The 24307-nt window shown below is 28.0% G+C and overlaps 1 pseudogene; it reads right to left on the minus strand.

Moving 5' to 3' along the window:
- Positions 1–67: 67 nt before the first annotated feature.
- Positions 68–24265, minus strand: LOC113388328 (annotated as a pseudogene).
- Between the last annotated feature and the right edge of the window lie 42 nt (positions 24266–24307).

A 24307-nucleotide genomic window follows, 5' to 3' on the forward strand; every position in this document is an offset into this window, starting at 1 on the left:
ATAAATAAATATTTATTTCCCAAAATGAGTAAATAATCCACCAGCTGCTCGAATATGACTCTACGCTCTAAATAGCATAAAAATAGCCACCGACGACAACATGGCCATCGTGAAGAATTCCAACTTTGGCATAACAGCTGATGATTTTTTGTCCCTTTATGATCGGCTTAATGATACTTTGAATTTTGTCGATCAGTTCAGGAATTGCCTTTGGTTTAGTATCGCAAGCTGTATGAGCAGTTGCTTCCATAACAGAAGCAGTTAACACTCTGAAATTGATGTCATCATAGTTCAATTCAGAGTACATGAAAGCTGGTAGACGATCAGATAAAATCCATAAGTTGCTGTTGGCATCAACTTTAACATCGTTAGGGAACACCATGGAAACATTGCTCATGAAGACTCTGCCTTGGGATTGTATGGTGTAGGCAGTGTTGTTGGTCTTCCAGCAAGCTACAGCATTTAAATTGACTAAAGCGTAGAAAAGTACACCGGTTTTTTGGTCTAAAAATTGTACGCTGGATTGTGCGTTTGGTCCACGACTTCCCAACAGTTTGAACTCATGGAAATTCTTCTCAGCAATTTCTTCGCTCCTCAAAAACTCTGTGCTCACCGAGAATTCATTAGTACTTGCCATAGGATGGAAGTACAAAGTACTATACCCATCTTCTTTGGGAGCAGACAAAGCCAAACCGAAAAGTCCATCAGTCCACTGGAAGTTGATACCGTTAACAGTAAAATTCCCTGCCAGCGGATCAGAATGGAAATAATGATGCTTGATTCTCCACGAAGTTTGAGTCTTCCACGAATAAACCACTAATCCAGGAGCACCCAAATCAGCAGCATACGCATAAGTATCTTCACAATTAGAATCTTCGACTGCTATGTTAGCAAAGAATGAATCGCGTTTCGTTTGGTCTGCGGGCACTGTAAAGCGTCTTAGAAGAGAATCGTTATGCAAATCGTATACTAAAAGTTGTGTAGGTGCTAATACACGAGGATTATCGCTCAAGATATCGGCTACGCCTGTATCGAGTACCCAAAGGCGGTCGCAGGCGTCTGCACGCACTCGGAAGGGCGAGACGATTTCAGGAGCGTCGCCGCCGTCGGGAAGAAGTTTGTGAGAAGACCAGGCCGGGTAAGGAATCAGCTTGGGTGATTGAGTAGTATTATCTGAAATAGGATAGAGAAGATAGTAAGAAGAAATAGACATTGAAAGATGACAGAATAGTATGAAATTATAATTTGATAGCGAAGAAATAATAAATTGTTATAATTCTACAAAAGCTAGAGTAGATACTTAACTAGTGGTGTATGGCATCGTGCCTTAATGCAAGTTGCTGGTACTCCCCGTACCGTAATATTCGAGAAATTTTAAACGTTTTCAAATATATTATTACAAATACTGTAACTTTGATTATTTTTGCTATCTTGTTATATCTAAGCAAATCAAATGTAAATCATAAATCAATTTATCTGCAAAACATTAGCAATCGTCATTTCATTTCGAATTCAATTTAAAAAAATAGTTTCCTAATTTACACAAAATTGAAAAAGTCACAGCATTTGCAAATAATTCTGTGCGACATTTTCACTCATACTGTGCTTAGCTTGGCGGCATTTTCACATTTTTCAATAGTTTTGACAAAATTGAAAAAGTGCTCCAGTACATAAACAGTCTAAACGCACTTGGGTAAAATAAAAAAAGATGTAATAGTTTTTTATTCTCAAAAGCAATTGTTTTGTTAATACAAGCGGAAAGTTTTTTAGATCATTCATATCGAAAAACTAATCACCCAATCATTACAAATTAAACGTTTTTTAGATCATTCAAATCGGATACTAGGTTCTCTCAAAAACTCGATTTCTATTTTCTGCACTCTTTGCTCCATATCTCCGTAACGGCTGGACCTACCTTTGCCAAAAACTAATCAGCAAATCTTCCTACCAATAGGGATCGAATGTTTTTTAAACCATTCAAATCGGTTGATCCGTGCGCCCGAAAACGTGGATGAAAAAATGCGGACATACAAAACAGGGACACACAAACATACACAAACATCCATTTTTTCTGAGGCATGCCAAAATGTTCAGAAACCTTCAAAACTTCGAGAAATGCAAAAATTTTCATTTTCGATTTTCGGCCCATTACTATAAGTACCCTACGGGAAGTTAATTAGGTAAGAATCTCGGAATTCGAGATACCCAGCTGTAAGTCTGTAAATATATTGACAACCTAAAGTAGTCTCAAAACCTATATATGGTATTGACACTATGATACATGTAGGTTTTGAGACAACTTTAGGGCGTCAATATCAGACTTACAGACTTACTACTGGGTCTATCTCGAATTCCGAGGTGAACTTACTACAATGACTAGACTAACATGCTTGGAAAGATAAATAATTTGGAATAGAAAGACAGTATAGTAAATATAAAAAGAACATATCTCAGAATTTGCACCATGTTGTTCTTTAAGCTCTGATTTTACATAACTTTGTCTAGTGTTTACTATGATAGTAAACAACCAGACAAAGTCAACAAACAAACAAATAGTCAACAATTATTATTGATTAATTCAAGACGATATGAACATAAATAATATATTGATATCCATAGATAAAATAGTTTTTGTACAAAATTCTGTGGCAATAATTGCTGTTTCCAAACAACTATATTATTCAAATTTGATTCAAATAGCTGATAGTAATGCATTTTAGGGATTCGTTGAATAAACTGTCTTCTCATTTGCACTTCACATTAAGTATAGAATCCAGCAAACCTAGATTGCCAAAACCAAAAAGCCTGATGAACTTTATTGGTTTCTTGATTGTAGATCCAAACTATCTCTCGACAATTAAGTTCTTCAGTATAAAACTATCCCTAAACCCATATGACCCTATGAAATTGAACTTTGAGTATGTACCAATAAGTTCAATATTGTACTAATGCTGAGACAACAATCGAAAATTCTTAGAACCATTGTTGATGCTCCCTGGTATATTTTGAATTGCATAGTTCATAATAGTTTGAATATTCCATTCGTAAAAGGTGAATGGAATCATAATGAACTTCTAAGTTCCCTATCTAATTTTTCACTATGAAAGGCATTGTTGCAATAGGTTGTGAGGAATAAGATCTCTTGAAACCAAAATATTTGGGTCTACAATGAACTTGAAACCAAAATATTTGGGGTAGTGTTGGTGAGCTAAAACCTTATATGCACATTTTTTAGGTTCAAATTTTGAATTGAAATATATTTAAAAATATATTGGCAATCAAAACATTTTTAAAAATCCGGGAGAAAACACCTAAAACCGGGACAAATATTGCTTTTAGAAAAAGTCGGGACACAAGGCGAAAAATTGGTACTATACGTCCCGGATTGGCCGGGATTGGAAAAATATCACTCAACCATGTAAGTTATAATTTAATAATAATAAGAAATACAAGCAATAAATATTAGAAAAGCGCTTGTTTTTACATTTCAGAAAAGATCCAATAATTAATATCTCTTCAAGATATAACTACTACTGTTTGTTGCCAGCTAATACCTAGCGCAAAAATTGAACTCGAACTCTTTTGGATGCAAAGGTCGCGGCTCTTGCTGGAACTTATATGAAATATTCTGTATCACGAAAATCTAAATAATTCATATTTTCCTTATCATTGGTCGTTTACGATTATTGAAATGTCGTGTGCCATAAATCGTGCATGGAGGGACAATATATATGAGTATGAGTACTACTATTCAAACAGGTTCTTTAGGCCAAGGTTGAGTCATGCGGCACGCTTAGCACTTTTGTTAGCATGGCTCGAGAGCGAGAATATTGCACGCACATACCACGACAGTTACCAAGTCCCTTTCATATTATTGACCCAGCGAGAGAATTATCAACAACGATGCTAATTATGGGATATTTGTTCTCGAGATTATTGAAACCAGAATACTGAAAATACTCTAGGTAACAAAACTGGGAACTACATGGTATAGAAGTAGACCAGTACTACTCCAATTCGGTTTTCGATCCACATATTTTCAGACATCTCCGTCCATTTGTAGCCAAACGTAAATCTAAAATTCTAATATGTTACTCGACAAAGTGAACCTAAAATTCTAATATGTTACTGATATTTTTTTGAAAGTGTAACTTCTTCAGGCGCGACTAGGATGTAAATCCGTACAAATGAACGGAAGTGCGTTACGACAGATAAGATAAGAATCGAGAGCCAATGATTCGTCATTCGCTCTTGATGATATCATTTCTATACGGGTAAAAAATACCATCAGTCAATGAATGTATGTTAATTTTAATTACATAAAGTCCTTCAAACACAATTACATGATGAGTGAAGTTGCGAAAACAATATTTGTTTAGGCGTTGTTTAACATAATCCACAGTGTGAACGAATTTTGTAGAAGTTATGATTCAGCAATTACTTCATTTCTCTAATGAAGGTTCAAGTCCTAAATGCTAATTACAATGACAAACCGATCATGATATATTTCAAGTATGACTTTAATTACATTATTGTATTTAAAAGTATTATACATATTTTTAATGCTATTATAAATATATAATTTATAATTTATCATTATTTAATTGTGTATAATGATTGACACTGATAAATGTGTGCATCACGAGTGTTACCATATTATTAATAAACATTATTCAAGTTGTTATATAATGTATTTATCTTTACTTAAAACCATCTTCTACAGTAGCCAGGGAGAGGGGTAATTTTGAATATCACCAAGGTGTTAGAAAGTTCCAAAAATTGATGACGTGATTATTAAACGTCCCGAATTTGGAAAGCTTAGAAGCTCAAAGATTTCTTAGTTAGAATGATCGAGTAACTAAAACATAGGTTAATATTATTATAGGTTTATGTTTTCTTAAATATTTAATTGAAGTTTTGATATTTCACATAATATATCACATAATCAACTTTTAGTTATTAAAATTATTTAAAAATGAAAATTTACTCAAGTTAAGTAACTTAAAGTTAAGATCACTTTAAGTAAAAATTGATTTTCACATATAAAGCCATAAGAATTTTTACACTGCGATTATGTGAGCTTGAGGCTATAGATTGAAAATCGCCTTGAATATTTTTTTTTGAAGAATACAAAATATTTATAATTTAGTATTTCAACAATAAGCATGCTAATTGTTATTTTTATAGTTTTTCATTATATTAAAATATATAGCAAGTGAAAGTGAAAAGTGAAAACTAAAGTCAATATAAGTAAGAGTTAGAGCCATATTTTAACTTGCTTAGACAGACAGTAAAATTACATCTAATTGTATTAATAATTTGTTTCTAATAAACATAAACTCAATATTGAAAAAAACTTGATTTTTATAAATACTTGATTTTGTTAATATTATTATTTTTAGATCTGCATGTGCAAATGTATGTGTGAGTTTATATATGTATTTAAATTATTGTAATATAATATGTGAATGTGTTTATTATTTATTCAAAATAATTGTTAAATAGATTAGAGAATAAACTACTATTAACTACTTGCTAAAAGATTTTCTGTGATCTCTTACATCAGAAAATTTGCCTGACTGATATACAGTGTTTATAAAATTTTAAAAAATTAAAAAAATATGAAATTATAATAATTTATAAATTGTTACTAAATCATTATTAAAACGATATATAATATATAATCGGTAACTATAAATTGGTGAATGGAAGCAATAAAAATTTGTACTATATAAGTGAATGTTATACAAAAAATCAATGCTAAAACTCGTGAATTGTCAACATTTGTGTCCTTGTTTTTTTTTTAAATTTGTAAGTACAACCTTAAACAAAAGTAGATGTAACTTTTTTAACATTTTTAAATTTGACAAGTCATAACGACTTAAACTGTTGAACATAATAAATTTGAAATAAACAAATATGAAATTAAATGAGGAAGTAGAGTTAGTAGTAAGTAGAGAACCATTGTTACTACACAAATATAATTTTGACATGATTTTTTGTCTTTGACTTTGTCTTTGACAAAACTCTTACTTTTAAGAAAAATAGTTGAAATAATTTAACAAATTTTGAACATTGTTAAAAGTTATGAAAACTTATTTATTACAAACACATGTATATATTTCTAATTTCGAATTGCAAAAAAAGCTACAATGAGAAATATAATATACACGTATGTCAAAGAAAAAGATCTATTCAATTGCATAAAACGAATAAAATAATTTTGCAATGTTGACCCTTGAAAAGTTATGAAAATATAAGCACATGTATATACTATTTAGCAAAGAGATTTTAAGAAACCATAATTTATGTCATGTGTAGAATTCTCTTCAAAAGGAAGAAACTTATAGTACAAATATATTATTTTATTTTATTATGTATATAAAAGTCTGATGAATAATATCTTTGTCCCGTTGCAAGAAAGTAACCATGATTTCTCATAACTTTTGATTTCTATAGCAAAACTAACCCGAGTAACCTTAGCCGTTATAAACCAAGAAGAGAAACTTGCAAAATTATGAACAAGAAAAAAATAGAAATTAAAAAGATATAATAAATATAGTTACTGAATGTTATGTATTATTTTATAGTATTGTATTTCAGAATGAGTCAATATTTAAAAAAATACAGTTACATTTTGAAAAAATACAAAGGTTTGGTGTTTCAGTTTTCGAATATTGTAAATTATTTAAGAAAACGTCAACCAAGGTTCAAATTTTGATTTACATGTATATTAAGGTGATTGACCTTAATATGAATATTTTTAAATTTCTTTGCTTCCAGGGGCTCAAATGCTTCCAAATTGATAAAAAACAATTCTCTGAAAGTTTTGGCTCTTAATATTAACTTTTAGATAGTCCGCACTTCAACCAAAGTTTCTATGGAAATAACATGGCTAAAATTACATGTGTTTTTTTAGAATTTTATAACCTAGCGACAAGTGAATCAAAATGTTGAGAATAACATTGTATTTGGTTATTTTGATCATAAATAAGAAAATACAACAAAAATTTGATATATTTTATAAAACAAGTATTTGCTTAAGAAGAAAAACCAAGAAGCTTTGGTTAGAGAGTGGACTATCTTACGGTTAATATTAGGAGCTAAAACTTTCAGAGATTTTTTTTTATCAATTTGGAAGCATTTGAGACCTTGGGGCAAAGAAATTTCAATGAATCCATATTAAGAACCACCCTAATGTATATATACACATATTTTTCCCAATTTTAGTGTCAAACTAATTAGAAAAGTAACTTGTAAGGAATAATGTACAAACCTTGCAAAAACTGTCTGGTGAAAACATAAACATCTCCTTAAGGAAAAAGGTTTTCCAATTGAACTAATTTTAAATTTGTACTTTTAAAATTCGTGAATTGATTGAATCAAAATTGCAATGTTTTCAGCTTTTAACCAACTTTAATCATTTCACCAGAATTTTGAAATTCTATTATATTAGGTACATTGATTAGGATTTCAGACTACTATGTATGAAATAAACATAACTGAAAGATAAAATTGACTATTAGACAAATTAATATTTGATGATGAATTCAATTTCACATGGCTCCAAAATTAGATAAATTGATGAAGTGACATCATTACAATATTAATCTAGTTACCATTTATTAAACCGTTAACTATACCACCAATCGTGCAGGAATAATTTAAAAAACTGACCTTTGATGATGTTATTTGCAAGGAATAAATTACGTAACATCCAATAAATGTTTGAAAAATCCTTGAAAAAAGTAATATATCCGCTCAATAACCATGTATTTATCTATTATTTTTGCTGTAATAGATCGGGTTTTCCATAACTTGTGATTTTCTTATCTGATAAAGTTGTTATATAAGTTATTTTTAATTCATTGCTAACTCGATGATAAATGATACTTGTGATAATGCACTGATGATGTTTAAAAAATACCTAAGAAAATTCTTGATATCTATTTATTTTCAGGAATAATATATTTTACACTTCATATTTTTGAAATCAAATCATATACTAAGTCATTATCACTTCCACACTTTTTTTTTTTGAAAATCTAAATGTTTAATCTAATATAATTCATAGTACAATTATTGATTACAAATTTACTAAGAAAATTGTTCAATATAAATAAGATCATAAAACAAATTTTAACACGTTAATTGCCATGTTAGCCATATGTGTCTGATGCTAAGAAATTCTACATAAACAATGTCATATATATATGAGTAAAACGTTTTAATATAGGACCATATTAGTCATATAAGTAACATAAAAAATAGTGTTTTCTAGAAATTTAAACAAAAATCAAGAAATTTGATATATTAATAGGCTGATTCTGCCGCACAGAAGACCTATGTTATGGCAAGGCCATGCTACGCTCCAACTTCCATATAATATGCTACTGAATCATACTGAATACTGTCAAAATTTCATGTATTAGCTGTGAATTCAGGCGTTTTACACCTGAACTGCAACGTCACTCGTATGTTATGAAGCTGAGTCAGAAAGACTCTGTTATCTAAGATCGTTTTTTTGAGGTTTGTGTGGTTTCTAGGTTAGGTTTCCTATCTGACAACCTGAAAAAACGCCCGACTGCATAGCAACCACATGGCTTTTGTCAATATATAGAACGAATTAGTAGGGAAAGTTCTTCATAAGATAGTCTTGCCATAATATTTGTCTGTTATGCGGCAAAATCGGTCCATAAGTTTCTTTGATTTAACATTTTTAATTAAATTATCTAATAAAGTTACCATGACACATATGAAATTTTTTCTGATATTATCGTGGCATTTAACGTGTTAAACGATATAAAGAAGTTAAATTAGTAACTAGACCATATAATCGTTTCTTGTTCCTGCATTTTGTATGAACTAGATGTTTAATCATTGTTCAGTTTATACTAGCAAAATGCAACAGACTAAATACATGTAATTAGTATTATTAGTATAATGAAATAGTAAAAATATATATTATTTTCCATAGAACACAGATAGTTATATTTAGTACTGCTATAACCAGTTCCGTTTAATTGTTCTGATATTTATTATGATTTGCTTTATGATACACACACGAACAATAAACTCATTAAACCGTATGTGAAATAAATTCTGGGAGCCTAATATAATTAATCATATCAAATTCTAACATAAATCAAGTACAGTTATTTATTATGTTTGGAATCTGAATCATGAGCTTCTCTCACGATTTAGTATTTCACATCCAAAAAATATAAATATTTGTAGCTCACAAAAATAATAATTCATAATGGTATAGGTTATGATTATTATAAAATTAAATAACATCTCTAATTAATTACAAAGTCTCCTCAACAAAAAATTTTAGAGGCTAAAATTTGTTTGTTAAATTGTGAAATTGTATGAAATAAAATTAAAACTATTTACATAATAATTTTAAAATAATTATATAATATTTATGTTATTTATATATGATGTACCTGACTACCTGTCCTCCTGCCTACTTCTCTATATTTATTCACGTTTACCTGTATACCTATCTACCACTATATCAGTCTACCTGTAAACCTGCCTACATGTTTTGTTTCTTTTGTACCTATTTACCTGTCCAACTGTTTACCTGCATACCTGTCTATTTGATTATCAGCCTACCTATTTACTTGTTTATCCGCCTAGCCGTCTATCATTCTATCAGTTTACCTGAATCGTCTTTTACCTTTTCACCTAATTACCTGTCTAATTAATTAGCAGCCTACCTGGCTACCCACCTATGATTACTCGTCTAATTTTCTATTTTTCTACTTTCTACCTGTTTACCTGTATACCTGCCTACCTATCTTATTTTGTTTAAATAGTTACCTATTCATTTTCTTTTACTAAAAGTTAAAGCATTTATGCGATAATAAAATTATGTACAAATTATATGCATGTCAGCTGATAAATGGTATGTACCATTAAAAATTAATTTATTCCCAACACGAGCAATGTACGTAGGTATTGTACTTTACATTTATCGCAATTTACCGATTTGGTCTATTTTCCTTCAATTTCATGTTATCTGCAATTATCTGTGAGCTAATGACTTATAATTTATGTATTGCCATTCATTATATGGACACGAGACTATAATTGAATTGAAGACCTACATTATGTAGAAATAAAATGATATATATGTTGTATAGTTTGTACGTGCATGCAACTTGCTATTGAATTTTTATAGAAAAATTAATCACGAAAGCACAATATAAAAAAATATAGTAGGATTGTTTTACACTTCATTTCTGTTTATATAAAAATATTGAAAATAAGATAAACGAGCCGATTTAAGTCAATGTTTTGTATTTTGCATCATTATATTTTATAGATGTTATAGATCCTTGTACAACAATGTAGAGCACGAACAAAAAATACAAGTTAAAAAAATGATAAATTAACGACCAATGCCTTGAACTGAATTACCTCTTAGTATCAATCAATATCGATTAAATTGAGATTAATTTCACGTGTTTCTTATAAGAATGTTAGACTATATAATTAAATATCATATCATTTGATTTAACGACGTGTTATTAATACAAGTGCCGTAACATAACATTATTTATTAAATAGCTCCGAGGCAAAATCAGTTTTTTCTATCTACTTGTGACATTCACTATAATAAAAAAACTAATTTTTCTTGCATTTTTCCTTAGCATTTTATAGATGCATTTTTTTCTTGCAAATTATAGATGATAAAGAAAATTCTTAGCACCAGATGAATAGTAATTCTAGTACAAAATTAAAAACAAATCCCGAATTTTTTAATTATTATGTGACCTTTTTATTCCAGGAATCTCTAGAATCATAAGGACTAAGCTTCACTATTAAGTGAATAATTTTTTTTTTAGTTTTAGTATTTATGTGAAAACTTGTAAAATCATTTGCAAGTGAAAAAACAGGAATTAAATATATTATAACTAAATTTCAACTAAATTTGAAGGTGCTCTGGATATATTAATCACACGTTCTATTTTAAAATATTGAAGTCATAAAATTATCCACCTTGCACGTCATATGCTTAAATCATCAATTATTCATAAAAACACTTTTCTAAATCATGCAGATGGATAAATTCAATATTAATAACACCTTATTCGCCATTACGCAGTTGTTATGCAAAAATATATCTTGATTTACTGTTACACTAATGTTCGTTTATTTTGAATAATTAAGTACCATAATTTATGATTAGAATATTTTGAATATTAATATTAATTATATAATATAAATATACTTAGTTGATGATAGCAAGTTATGTAAATCGAATAGGAATTCGAAATCTAAACAAAGTTTTGAATTCAGGAGAGCAAGGTTCAGGTGGTAAATATTTAGGAAATGTATTTTGGAATATGTTTTCTGCTTATATATAAATTAAGATTTAAGTGATTTTGCAACTAAGAAGTTCCAAATTTAAAAATCAGATCATTTTTTATGCATTTTGAGCATCTTTTGCTTAAACTACTCGTCAAAACCAAAAAGGATTTACTTCCAATTATATAGGAATTCGATCAGAACAATAAATTAGGATTTTACGAGAATAGTTTATGTGGTAAATATTTAGGAAATGTATTTTGTAAATGTAAATGTTCACTGCTCAAATATAAATTAAAATTTGAGTGACTTACTGATTTTGTAACAATAAAGTTTCAAATTTAAAATATGATCATGTTTTAATGCCAACAATCTTTTGCTCAAACTACTTTTCAAATCCAAAGAAAAATCACTTCAAATTATATAGTAATTCGATCAAGACGATAAAATTGGATTTTACGAGAATAGTTTATTGTAAAGTAGACATAATAGTTAGAACCGTCACATTCCGTTATACTCGTAAATTAATATATATAAATCAATACATCCATTTTAGATGACACAAATGAATTTTTTTAGTATTATCTTCAGAACATTTCAAAGTTTTGTTTTTCATTTTGTATGACAGAAACCGTTAAAGTTTAAAAAAATATTTTATATATGAATTTCGATGTTGTTTTACATTTACTTGCTACTGACAATTTTTTATTAATCTTAAGGGGCGTCCATTAATCTTGTGAAGTTTTTAGGGGGAAGGGGGGATTTGACAAAAAATCTAATTCAATTTACAATTTAAAAAAAAAACGAGTTGATTTATATGTCTTTTGAGCATATCAAGCAGCGATTAGATTATTATATATTTGTTGTCACACATTTTAATCTTATAATTTTCTCAAAAAAGCAACCCAGCGGTTAACCACTCTTTTTTCTTATGTGTTCCTACACTAAATAAATATATTTAGTAGTCTTGAGACTATATTAGATGCCAAAAATCCCAAATAGAAAATTAATATCATACTGCTTGATATCGAGTTGAGCCGAGATTTTGATTAGTATTGGTACTAGAAGATGCTAATCCACGTTTCTAATCATTACCGCGGCTCATTATTTTAAATTTAATCTTATTTAAATATATAGGACGATTTGGAAATGACTTCTGAAAAAAACATGGTATATAGAGAGATGTATAATTTTAAAAAAAATGAAGAGAAAAAACAATTTATTTCTCATATGATGCAAATAATTTTTTTTAAGTTTAAACAGAAAATTAATATGATTATGTTCTATAAATGTAAAAGACTGCAAGAAATGGGTAAAAGAAGAATGCAGATGATTGACGACTTACGTAAGAAGAGTAAATACAGGGAACTGAAAGCCGAACCTCTAAATCAAGAAACATGAAAATTTGGAAAGAACTAGTGTGGTGCATGGCATCGTGCTTTAAGGCAAATTGCTGGAACTTACTGTAAACTAGCTGTAAGTGGAATTCTGTCTTAAGGCAATTAAGGCATCGTGCCTTAAGGCAAATTGCTGGAACTTCCCGTACCAAATATTATTAATTTTTTAAAAACGATTAACGTTTTTGAAAAAAATGTACTTTGAAAAAATAATATTTTTGAGAAACTATATATATGGACCAAAAATTACTTTTTTTTGAAAAAAAAAAATTTAAAAAAAAAAAAAAAAATTAAAAAAAAATAATTTTTTTTTTTTTTGAAAAAAATTTTTTTTTTCTTTATTTTGACATATTGTGAAAGACCTGAACTTTTTTTCAAAGCAATCGTACTGATTTAACTGCATAGGGACAAAATATAAAGCGCGTAAGCGCCGCGTCTCTGTCTAACGCATAAGCATTGGTACGGAACCCATAGGAATGTTAACAAAATGTATACTTATTGTTAAAATCTCTATAAAATATCTGATAATTTGATGTGCATATGTCTAATGATCATTTTTGACCGCCAAATGGCTCATTTTTTTACTTTTTCCTCCATATCTCCGAAACCGCTAGACCTACCTTTATGAAAATTTGATCGATTCTTCATCTTGTCAATACAAGTGAAATGTTTTTCGAATTATTTAAATCGGACGCTCCGTTCTCTTAAAAACTGAGTTACCGTTTTTCGGCACTTTTTGCCCCGTATCTTCGGAACGGCTAGACCTGCCTTCGCCAAAAACTAATCAGCACGTCTCCTTATCAATACAAATCGAATGTTTTTTGAATTATTCAAATCGGTTGATCCGTGTTCCCGAAATCGTCGACGAAAATTTGTATCCGCACATACATACACACACGTACATACATACACACACACATACACACACACATACACACACACATACACACACACACACACACACACACCCACACATACATCCATTTTTTCTAAGGTATGCCAGAATGTTCAGAAACCTTTGAAACGTAAAGATATATAAAAATTTTCATTTTCGATTTTTTTGCGATTACTATAACTTGCCCTACGGGAAGTTAATAAAATTTTGGTACGGAACCCAAAAAAAAAATACACAAAATGTGTACACATTATTAAAATCTCTATAAAATATCTGATAATTTGGATGTCCATATGTCCAAAAAACATTTTTGATTGCCAAATGACATTTTTTTAACTTATTTTTATTGGAAGTTCATAACCGCTGGACCTGCCTTCCCAAAAATTTAGGTTCTTCATATTGTCAATACAAGTAAAATGTTTTTTTAAATTATTAAAATCGGACGCTCCGTTCTCTTAAAAACTGAGTTACCGTTTTTGACTCTTTGTGCCCCGTATCTTCGGACCGGCTAGATCTGCCTTTGCTAAAAACTAATCAGCACGTGTCCTTATAAATACGAATCGAATTTATTTTGAATTATTCAAATCGGTTGATCGGTGTTCCCAAAATCTTCGACGAAATTTTGTATCCGCGCACACACATACACACACACATGCGCCCATTTTTTCTAAGGTATGCCAAAATATTCAGAAACTTTTGTTAACAAAGATATACAAAAATTTTCATTTTCGATTTTTTTGCGATTACTATAACTTACCCTACGGGAAGTTAAAAATACATTAAAAAATGTGTAAAAATGATAAGCGGCGAAATAGTAATAATGGAAATTATGGAAGGTGAAGGGTAACACCATGAACCTGCCTTCGGGCAGACTACAATTTATTATTATGTACCATACATAAAAATGCAAAAAATTGATTTTCCCAATGTTGTAAAACAAGAAACATTCCATTTCCCAAATGTTGAAAATAAGTTTCCTTTAATTAGATTTTATATTCCTATTATTCCTTCTGGCAGATGTTCCTCGTTCGGAATGGTTTTTCGCATATGCGAATACTAACTTTTGCACACATGTTGTTGGGTCTAAAGTCTCAACTCTAACTCTGAGATAGTATTATAGAGGACAAGATCCAAGATAGCTTTGTATTTAAATGACGATTTGATATAATGTGAGCGATTACTCACTTTATCTATCGGATTTAATCTAACTGAACTTGAACACATGCGAACCATTGTAGTTAGGAATTGATATCAAGAATTTGCATTTGCATATTAGTTTCTTCATTAGTACCTATTGTATAACAGTACCAGATTTTTGAGAAAGAATAAAATAAACTCATTTTATTGGATTCGGGAGCGTTATAGCAACTATTATTGTTGACCCACTATTGTTCTAAAATCAGTTCAAACCGATTAGCACCTTTTGACGTACAATTCCTTTGAAAACAAAGTAAGTATTGACCCGGTTAATTTATTTTCATATAGACCTTGAATGGCACTTAACTAATTGCATTTCTGAAATGACGTTAATTATCAGTGACTAATTACTGTTCTTCATTTTAAGTACATAATGATAATGAGGAGATTTTTACAATTAATGAATACAAATTTTAATTACTTGCTTTTGACCTATTGTTTGTACCACCATTATTAATTCATATGAAATAAAATAAATATTTATGCAATATTCATATAAAAGTCTAATTGTATGTTTATCTATTTGTAGTAACAAAGGTAACCCATTGGTTGTCATATTATTTCATTTAATCATTAGAGTCAAATGACTGATTTGCAGAGCTAATATACACGAAGGAAAATATAATAGTAATTACAATTCAAACATAAAACTGAATCGATATATCTCAAAGTTTCCAAAAACTTGACAACTGTCATTTCGCAGAGTTGTTTTTTCAAAATTCATAACTGTCAAAACTAATTGAAGATTTTAAATTTTTAATATTTCTAATATGAACTGAGATTTCTAGCTTTGCCTATAACCTAAGTTGGATATAAATGCTCACGGTGAGCCAATAAAATACACAATCGGTTCAGTAGTTTAGGAGAAAATTCAGGTCTAACACTCGACACTAACTTTATAAGACTATTTGTTAATATATATATATATATATATATATATATATATATATATATATATTTATATATATATATACATATTATCTATATTTATATTTGATTTAAATTTGTTTTTAAAGCAGTTGAAATACTCAAAATAGCAATATATTAGTAATCAAAATGTATGAATTTTTATTTATACATGTCATTACATTCCAAAATTCTTATAAAAACTCGCAAATTATTTTGCAATTTTATTATTACAAATACCGTAAATGTGATTTCAAATAATTTTTGATAAATTGCATTCTGTATTTCATTTATGTGTAATGACAAACTAATGACTCAAACAGTTAATGAACATTTTGACCGAAAAAAATAGTAAATTTGAAATATAATTTATTTGCAATTTAATTGAAATTAATTTTGTTTTTAAGCTGTTTTAATTGAGTTATATTTAGACAATCTGATGATTGTTTTTTCTATTTATTATAAAATATATATATATATATATATATATTGCTATTTATGATTATATTTTCAACTTGTTGCAGCAATATCTCAATAGGCCCCTATATTTTTAATTGAAAACTGATATTACTGCTGCTTCATATTGGATTATCCAAAATGCAAATTGAACTTGGAAACTTGTGGTTACGTAGAAAATGTTTTTATCACTCACAGCAATTCATAAAATATAATTATAATTACAAAAATTACAAATAAAACAATGAAATTAGTATTTTACATCAAATAAATTTTTGTTACAAATCTTATAAACTGTAGTACTGACTTTTTAAACGACGTCTTTTTTTATAGATTGCAACCCAAAATGTTGTCCTATTATATGGGATGAAATCATTATTAAAAATTCAGTAATACTGATGAGCTTTTTAATGGTGGAGAAATACCGAATAAGGGCCATTTTCACCTAGAAGCATAGTACTATCTATATTTCCAAGTAAAAACCAATCTCACTACTGCTTAACATCAGGCTGTCTGAGGCGGATATCGAACCTTGATTACAAGCCCATAGCTCTATCCACTAACCCACAGAAAACTCCTGAACCTATGAGTGCAAATTAAAATAAATTCTATTTTTTATTCTTCATTGAAATTTTCAAACGCCACAATATCTATACCTATGAACAGACAAGATATGTTGAGCAAGCTGTATGTGCGTAGTTTCATAGACAAACCATTTAATTTAACAATATTAAGAAGTGTAAAGTGTTATAATATTTTGTTTAATTTTATTAGATTAAGTGGTATAAATATATGATTTTTTGTTAATATAAAATTGTATGTGGCTGTATTGTTATTGGAGGCAAAATAAAATAAAATGAAAAAAAAATAATCTATTGCCTTATTTTCAATAACATCTCATTCAAATGGAAAATCGTGCAAATTGACATATCTTCTTATCAGTGTCCGATTTTCGTATTCGCCACCGTATTCGTGTACATAATAGATGTTCTTATACAATAATACATAATTATAAAACTCGTTTGTTATGTAACATTTGTACGGAACACAAATTGTAAACTTCTCGACTCATTCTGATGGACAAGACGACGACACATGCGAAAGACTTGCATATACACCATACTGTTAAGATTGTAAAATATTTATATTTATGTCGCTGCTAGCTTACATCTATTGTGAAATAGTGAATTAGAAATTTGTAAAGGCTTTGCAGTGTTTGCTAAACGTTTTTGGAATAAATTTGTAATCAATAGAAAAGACTCACTCCTTGGTAATCTTTTAGAATCTCAAAACTATCGAATGTTTTTTTCTGTAAAAATAGTTTGCAATTTAAAAAAGACAAAAAATTATCAATAGGAATCGTATGTTTTTTGAATCATGCAGATTGGTTGATCTCGAAATAGTTGACAAAAAAATTGTATCCGCACATACCATACATACATTTTTTTCTAAGGTATGCCAAAACGTAAAAAAATATAAAAAATTTCATTTTAATTTTTTTGCGATTACTATAATTAATGGAGAAGATTCTTAAATATGAACAAGAATTCAACAAGTTAACTGTGATTGACAAATATACTCGTCATGAAGTGTTTGCAAAATTTTGCGTATAGCCCAGCATATTTGCCATGCGTATAAAACAGTGATCATTTGCTATTTAAATTGATATTTTTGAGGAAAAAATATTCTAAAGTGTTAAAATGTTTAGAATATTTTGAGGCTATGACAGTATAAAATGAGCAGTTGTAAGTGTCTTTTTACCTCAAGGCAAGTTGCATTAACATCCGGAAATGTGGAAATAATATCCTTATTTAATGAGAATTGAACCTTATTTATTTAACCCCTACCATTAGGCACTGATTTAAAAAAAATATATTAACAGCTGGGTGCCACATTCTGACGAAAACGTACCTGTTGTAAAAATGATATTGTTGTGTATAGTTTTAGGTGAATTTGTTGAAGTACTTAAAATAATATATAAATTTATTTTCTACGGTATGTTACAGTTTAAAGTCTAAATATAATTAATTACCGTCGTTACAGTGCTTTTATATAAGCCCCAGAAAAGTGTAATATATATTCGTTTGTATTTTTCTGTTTTTTAATAAAAATTTTGCTTCACAAATTGCTTAGTGGTTTGACCGTATTTTTTAAAAAACAGATTTAATAATAAAAAGGGGTAAAATACATCGAAATTAATAGTAAATTTTGAAAAGAGAGCACTGTCTTATTATACAACTTTTTATTTCACAGGCCACATTTAATTTCTAAATTATTATGGTTGACCGCATATATCAATCATTTACAAATCTTGATATAGATTATAGACTATTAAACATTATAATATGCAAAGACTAAATTAAGAAAAGGAAATATTTCATAAATTAATGCATTAAAAAAGGATATATTATAACTAATTCATTGATGAAAGAACGTTGGTGAAATAAATAAAATATGAATGCTTGTCATAGAAAAATATTTAAGGAACAGCAATCAGAAATACATACATACATACATACTAATATATATATATATATATATATATATATATATATATATATTCTATGAATAATATAAAATTCTTCAAACAATGACGATAGTCATCTGTTATTCAAAACAAATACTTCTTACAAATTCGTAAGCAAAAATTTTTAATGTTTATTATTTAACATTTTTCGCAGAAAACATAAATAGTGTTTTCAATTTTTGACTATGCAGATGATATTTCAGAAAATTTTTGTTTACAATTTCATAGTGCTCTGAGATTAGAATATTCGCGGAAACATTTTTGTTTATATTTTTAGCATTTTTATATAGTTCCTATAAAAGCAAGAACAATTTCCTTATTTTGCAGTGAATATAATGATTAACTGAGGATGACAAAGCAGTTAATTTCTCAAAGGGTCCTCTTAATATGTTTTAATAATTAATAGAAGTTTTCCTAAACTATTACAATACTTACTTTCGAAAGTCGATTTGATAACCATACCAAAGTGCATTATACAATATATTCTCGAATTAAATTTTTATTCACATCTCATTCGCTTGCAAATGCTAATATTACATAAAATCTCGAAATATCTAATAGAATTTAAATATAAATTGATGCAATCATTAAAGTGTACACGATTCCACATACGATCATCGAACTTTTGATGCGTGACATAATATCAGATGTACTAATTAATATTCTCGTCCGGATTAAATTTCTAAGTCCAAGTCGAAGTCGAAGTATGCGAAGCAGATATATATATATATAATATATATATATATATATATATATATATATATATATATATATATATAATATATATATATATATATATATATATGGTATCCATAACGGTCTGTTGCATCTACTGTGATTAGCATATATTATTATTTATTTTATATTGGCCAATCGGCGAATTACCGGATCATTGCGTCTTTTTGGCACGAAATGTTTGCGAGTCGATGTAATAATTACCTATTAGGTTGTGCAATTTTTAATTTTCTGAAACGGTGCTCATATAGTCATATATTTATATAATTGAAATTATAAATTAATGACTTTTCCTTGTTTTTGATTAACCACTTAACTGTGTCGTCCGAATTGAGATCATGACGATTATATTCGTCAATTACAGAGTGGAAAGATATCAGATGAAAGATATGGGTTATATGGCAAAATTGAAAAAATGTTCTAAATACATTGTACTACATATTATGTAAGTATTAGAGTAAAATTTCATATTATTAGCTAAAAAATTGAAGGCACAATTTATGTTTTATCTTCATAATGAACATCGTAATAAACTATACAAATGAAGTGAAAAGGGAATGTCATTTCCAATAAATACATTCATATTAGTCGCTACAAACAATATACAAATTTATAAAATCGTTATGGATTTTATTACTAAATGCAAAATAAAAATTTAAGTTTCACTTTATTGATATCTGTGTGTATATGTAGGTATGTGTATGTGTATATATAAATATATATGTGCATGTGTGTATGTGTATATATGTATCGATATGTATATAGTTAAGTTTAGATATATATATAGTTAAGTTTAGATATATATATAGTTATAATTAATATTATAAATGTCTGTAATGTGCTAGATAACCATAAGATTGAAGCCAAATAAATAAATAAAAAAAAAAAAAAAAAAAAAAAAATTATGTTTTCTGCGAAAAATTTTAAATAATGAACATAACAAATTTTTGCCGCTTTACAAATAAATATATTTAGAAGAAGTATTTGTTTTAAATAACAGATGACGATCGTCATTGTTCAAAAATTTCGATACTATTTATCGACCAAAACAATTCATAGAAAAAATATATATATTTTTTATATATTTCCGATTCTACGAGAATATCATGTAAATAATTAATCCTTTTTTCTAAGAAATTAGATGCCTTGAATTTTAATTCAATATTCAATTTAAATAAAATTATTAACTCAACATTCAAACAAGTAAGATTTTTATAATATTAACAACAAACAAGTAACATATAAATTATAAATTTTTTTAACAACCTATCGTTTTATCTAATTAGATTCCATTCGATTATATTCAATGAGTTTATGCTGAGATGTGTAAAATAAAAATAGAAAAAAATATAATAAATATTATAAATGATATATAAAATAGTAATAGCAAATAATAATTTCACAACAACAAAGCATTTTTTGAAATTGTGTACATCAGAGTAATTTCCACAAATATTAACTCATTGTCATTGTCAGTATTCCCAAAAAATCGCAATTTTCGTCTAAAGAAGAAGTCTAAAGAAGTCTTTCAGGTTAAAAAATAGTGTATTTTATAAATTTGGTACTCAGAATATTTTATACACTTTCAACAAAATTTATAATGAAAACATATGCTTTCATTATAAATTTTGTTGAAAGTGTCATGTCATGACAATATTGTCATACAATACCCATATTTGGATTTTTTTCTGTTAAATTACATTCAAGTGCATCTGTAAAAATTATACAGAGTGATATGATTGAAACCAATGGATTCAGAACAAAAAGTTGCACAATACTATTAATTAATTTAACATTTTGCAAAAATATCTAGAATTTATGGCAAGATTTATCTCAAACTAGCTCCTACATCAGAACACAGAATTTAAAAAAATAAAACAGGAAAACTAAAATCCCATCATAGAATCAAGTATCCCAAAAACTTTTTGGCCGTTGTAAAAGATTTTTAAACAAATTCACTAGAACTCTGATATATAGAAAAAATTAATTTCGTTCATCAATCTGTTTTTTTTTTTTTTTTGAGAAACATTTGTTCCGAAATAAATTATTTTTTGATTAACTGGTAGCTTCTACACATTGACATCTATATTTTATATTTGTCAGATATCTACTATGGACAGTTAAATAAAAAAAATGTAGTTAAAAAGTTGCAGTTACTCCCGTATGCGTTAAATTAATAAATATTTATTTAATAATATAATTTATTTCTTAGATCTTCATGATACATTACAAGCTAAAAAAATCGTATTTCGTTGATGAAGTTGGAAGAAATAGAATTGGATTTTTTCACGTTTGAATCTGTAAATTCGATTGAATTTTTATCACTTCGAATGTTAGATAAATTCTTCAAACAAAAGATAGATGATAATTTTTTTTTTGACCCAAAAAGTTAAAGTAAAACAATGAAAGGTCACCTAGCGGTTTATCTAAATACACAGTTTATATATAACAAAAACAATCAGAAAAATTAACACCTGTTTCTCAAACACAATAATGCATTTACTATTTACCATTTACCATTTACCACAAGATCTTTTTGTTGTTATTAGCTTCAGATTAGAATGAACACTAATAAGCATAATTAAATGTTTATATGGTTTCTGAACACACGATTTTTCTTCATTAACATAGAAATTCTTATTCCATGATCTTTAGACTCACATAAGTAATTTTAAATTATGCTCATAACCAGTAATTAGCAATTATAATGGAGAAAAAATATTATATTATCAAAACAAGCTGTTGAATATAATGGAAAATAAAATTCAATCATAAAAATAAATTACAGAAAATGATATAATATACATGAAACAAAAATCGAAATGGTAAACAACTTGATTATGTATACAACAGGTCGTAACAAATGTTCTTGCAAAAAAAAATTATTCTGAATAAAAATTTCTGTGTTTTTGGTCGTTTCAATAAATTTTGCTCGAATTTATATTCTTGTTTAGTGTATGGAACCTATATATTTTATTATAAAATAATCTATATCGTTTCTTACGAAATATCGTTAATTAATTGCTTGAACTCGCGACACACCGATTTTTTTGCCAAAAATCGTGTTTGATATTATGAATATATTTTCATAATCATTTTTGCAGATCTTGGTTTATATAAAATAAATATTAAATTACAAAACTAATACGGATAATTAAAATACAAAAATAATTTATTATTTGAATAATACAAGCAATTCGAATGCAAGACTTTGAAATTTTTATTAAATAGTAGAATTTTAACACAAATAAAAGAAATAAGTTAGATGTAAGCATTTTGCCTTAAGCCAAGTTGCAAAATTTTTACAAAATATGATCAATTAAAATACTTGACTTAATCATGAAAAAATATCCATAATATCACATAATTTGTAAATTGTGACGATAAAATTTCGGAATTTTGACGAAGCCAAATATTGCAAATTTTGATGAATTTTCATAACTGAACCAATTTTCGCAGGCCTACAATATTTTAGGATGTTTCTCAAGACCGTTATTGAAAATCAAAACCAAGTTTTGAATAAAAATTCAAATTTTCATCATCGCAATTTTAAAAAGTGCTAAATTTATTTTGTATTGATTCAGTCAAATATTTTCATTCATTACAAATCGAGAAATTATTGCATCTTGCCTGAAGGCAAAATGCCACTTTATTTCTATGGTTTGTGTTAAATCCAGCTATGTATTAAAAACAACAAAGCTCAGAATATACATGGGCTCTGTTAAAAAAAACAAATGATTTTATTATGAAATTAATATCCTATTATTCTATTTATATCAAGTTATGTAAAAATTATGATAAAAATATATTTACAGAACATGATTTTTGAAAACAAATCGGTATATCGCGGGTTCAACCAATTAATTAATTAATGATAATTTATAAGAAATGATACAGATTAATTTATAATAAAATATATAGATTGCATATCTAAAAATGCATATGAATTTGAACTAAATTCCTTGAGAAAACCAAATTCCAGAAAATTTTGTTAAGATTTTTTTTCAACCCCGTGTTTTAATGTATACATAAGTCTATTCATCAATATGCGTTTCGTTTCATGTAAATTAAATTATTTTTGCAATTTATTTTTATTATTGAAATGCAACTAATACCAACAATTGATTGTGAATTTGAGTATAAAATGTTTAAAGAGATTTACTTTATATTGGACAAAAATTATGACACAAGGACCTAATATATGTCGATCTTTGAAAAAATAACCAAGAATTACTAAGAGATAAATAGAATAAATCTTATCTATAACAAACTGTACCCTAATAACTTATTGTGGATTTTTTACACATAATTGAAAACGAACGAACACGTTAATTGGGAGTATTTTCTAAAAGAACATTTTCAAAAATCAATGATTTTCATCAACAAGTTTCCGTAGGATTTTAATGGTTTAGTATGCTCATTAAGACCAAGTACTCTATCGTTATACCAAGTGAATCGTAAAAATAGCAAAAACAACTATATATAAAATAAATCAGAAATAATGTCTATTAATATTGATTACGGCTTGCTTATGAATAAATAAATAAATAAAATAAATAAAAATCAATCAATTACCACCCACCTGATAGCTTGACGTAGTTCAGAGATGCCGGAACTCCAGGCTTCCATCTCGGCACCGTGATGAATAACCTATCACCGAACACTTCCAAACCGACAAGGTATATTATTTTCTGGTATGAATTCTTTCGAATCGATCGCAGCTTGTCTATCACTTTCGTTCGAATAATCGAAATCCAGCTGTTTCCATTGATAAGCAACTTGTAAATTGTCCATGCAGGAAGCTGCCACCACAAACAAGATAACGATAATGACGACAGTGACATTTTGACGACCCGGTCAGTGACATTTTGTAAA

The sequence above is a fragment of the Ctenocephalides felis genome, unplaced genomic scaffold (genome assembly GCF_003426905.1).
Source record: "Ctenocephalides felis isolate EL2017-DRISC unplaced genomic scaffold, ASM342690v1 CF-g0.4_SCAFFOLD_03572, whole genome shotgun sequence".
Taxonomy (NCBI): domain Eukaryota; kingdom Metazoa; phylum Arthropoda; class Insecta; order Siphonaptera; family Pulicidae; genus Ctenocephalides; species Ctenocephalides felis.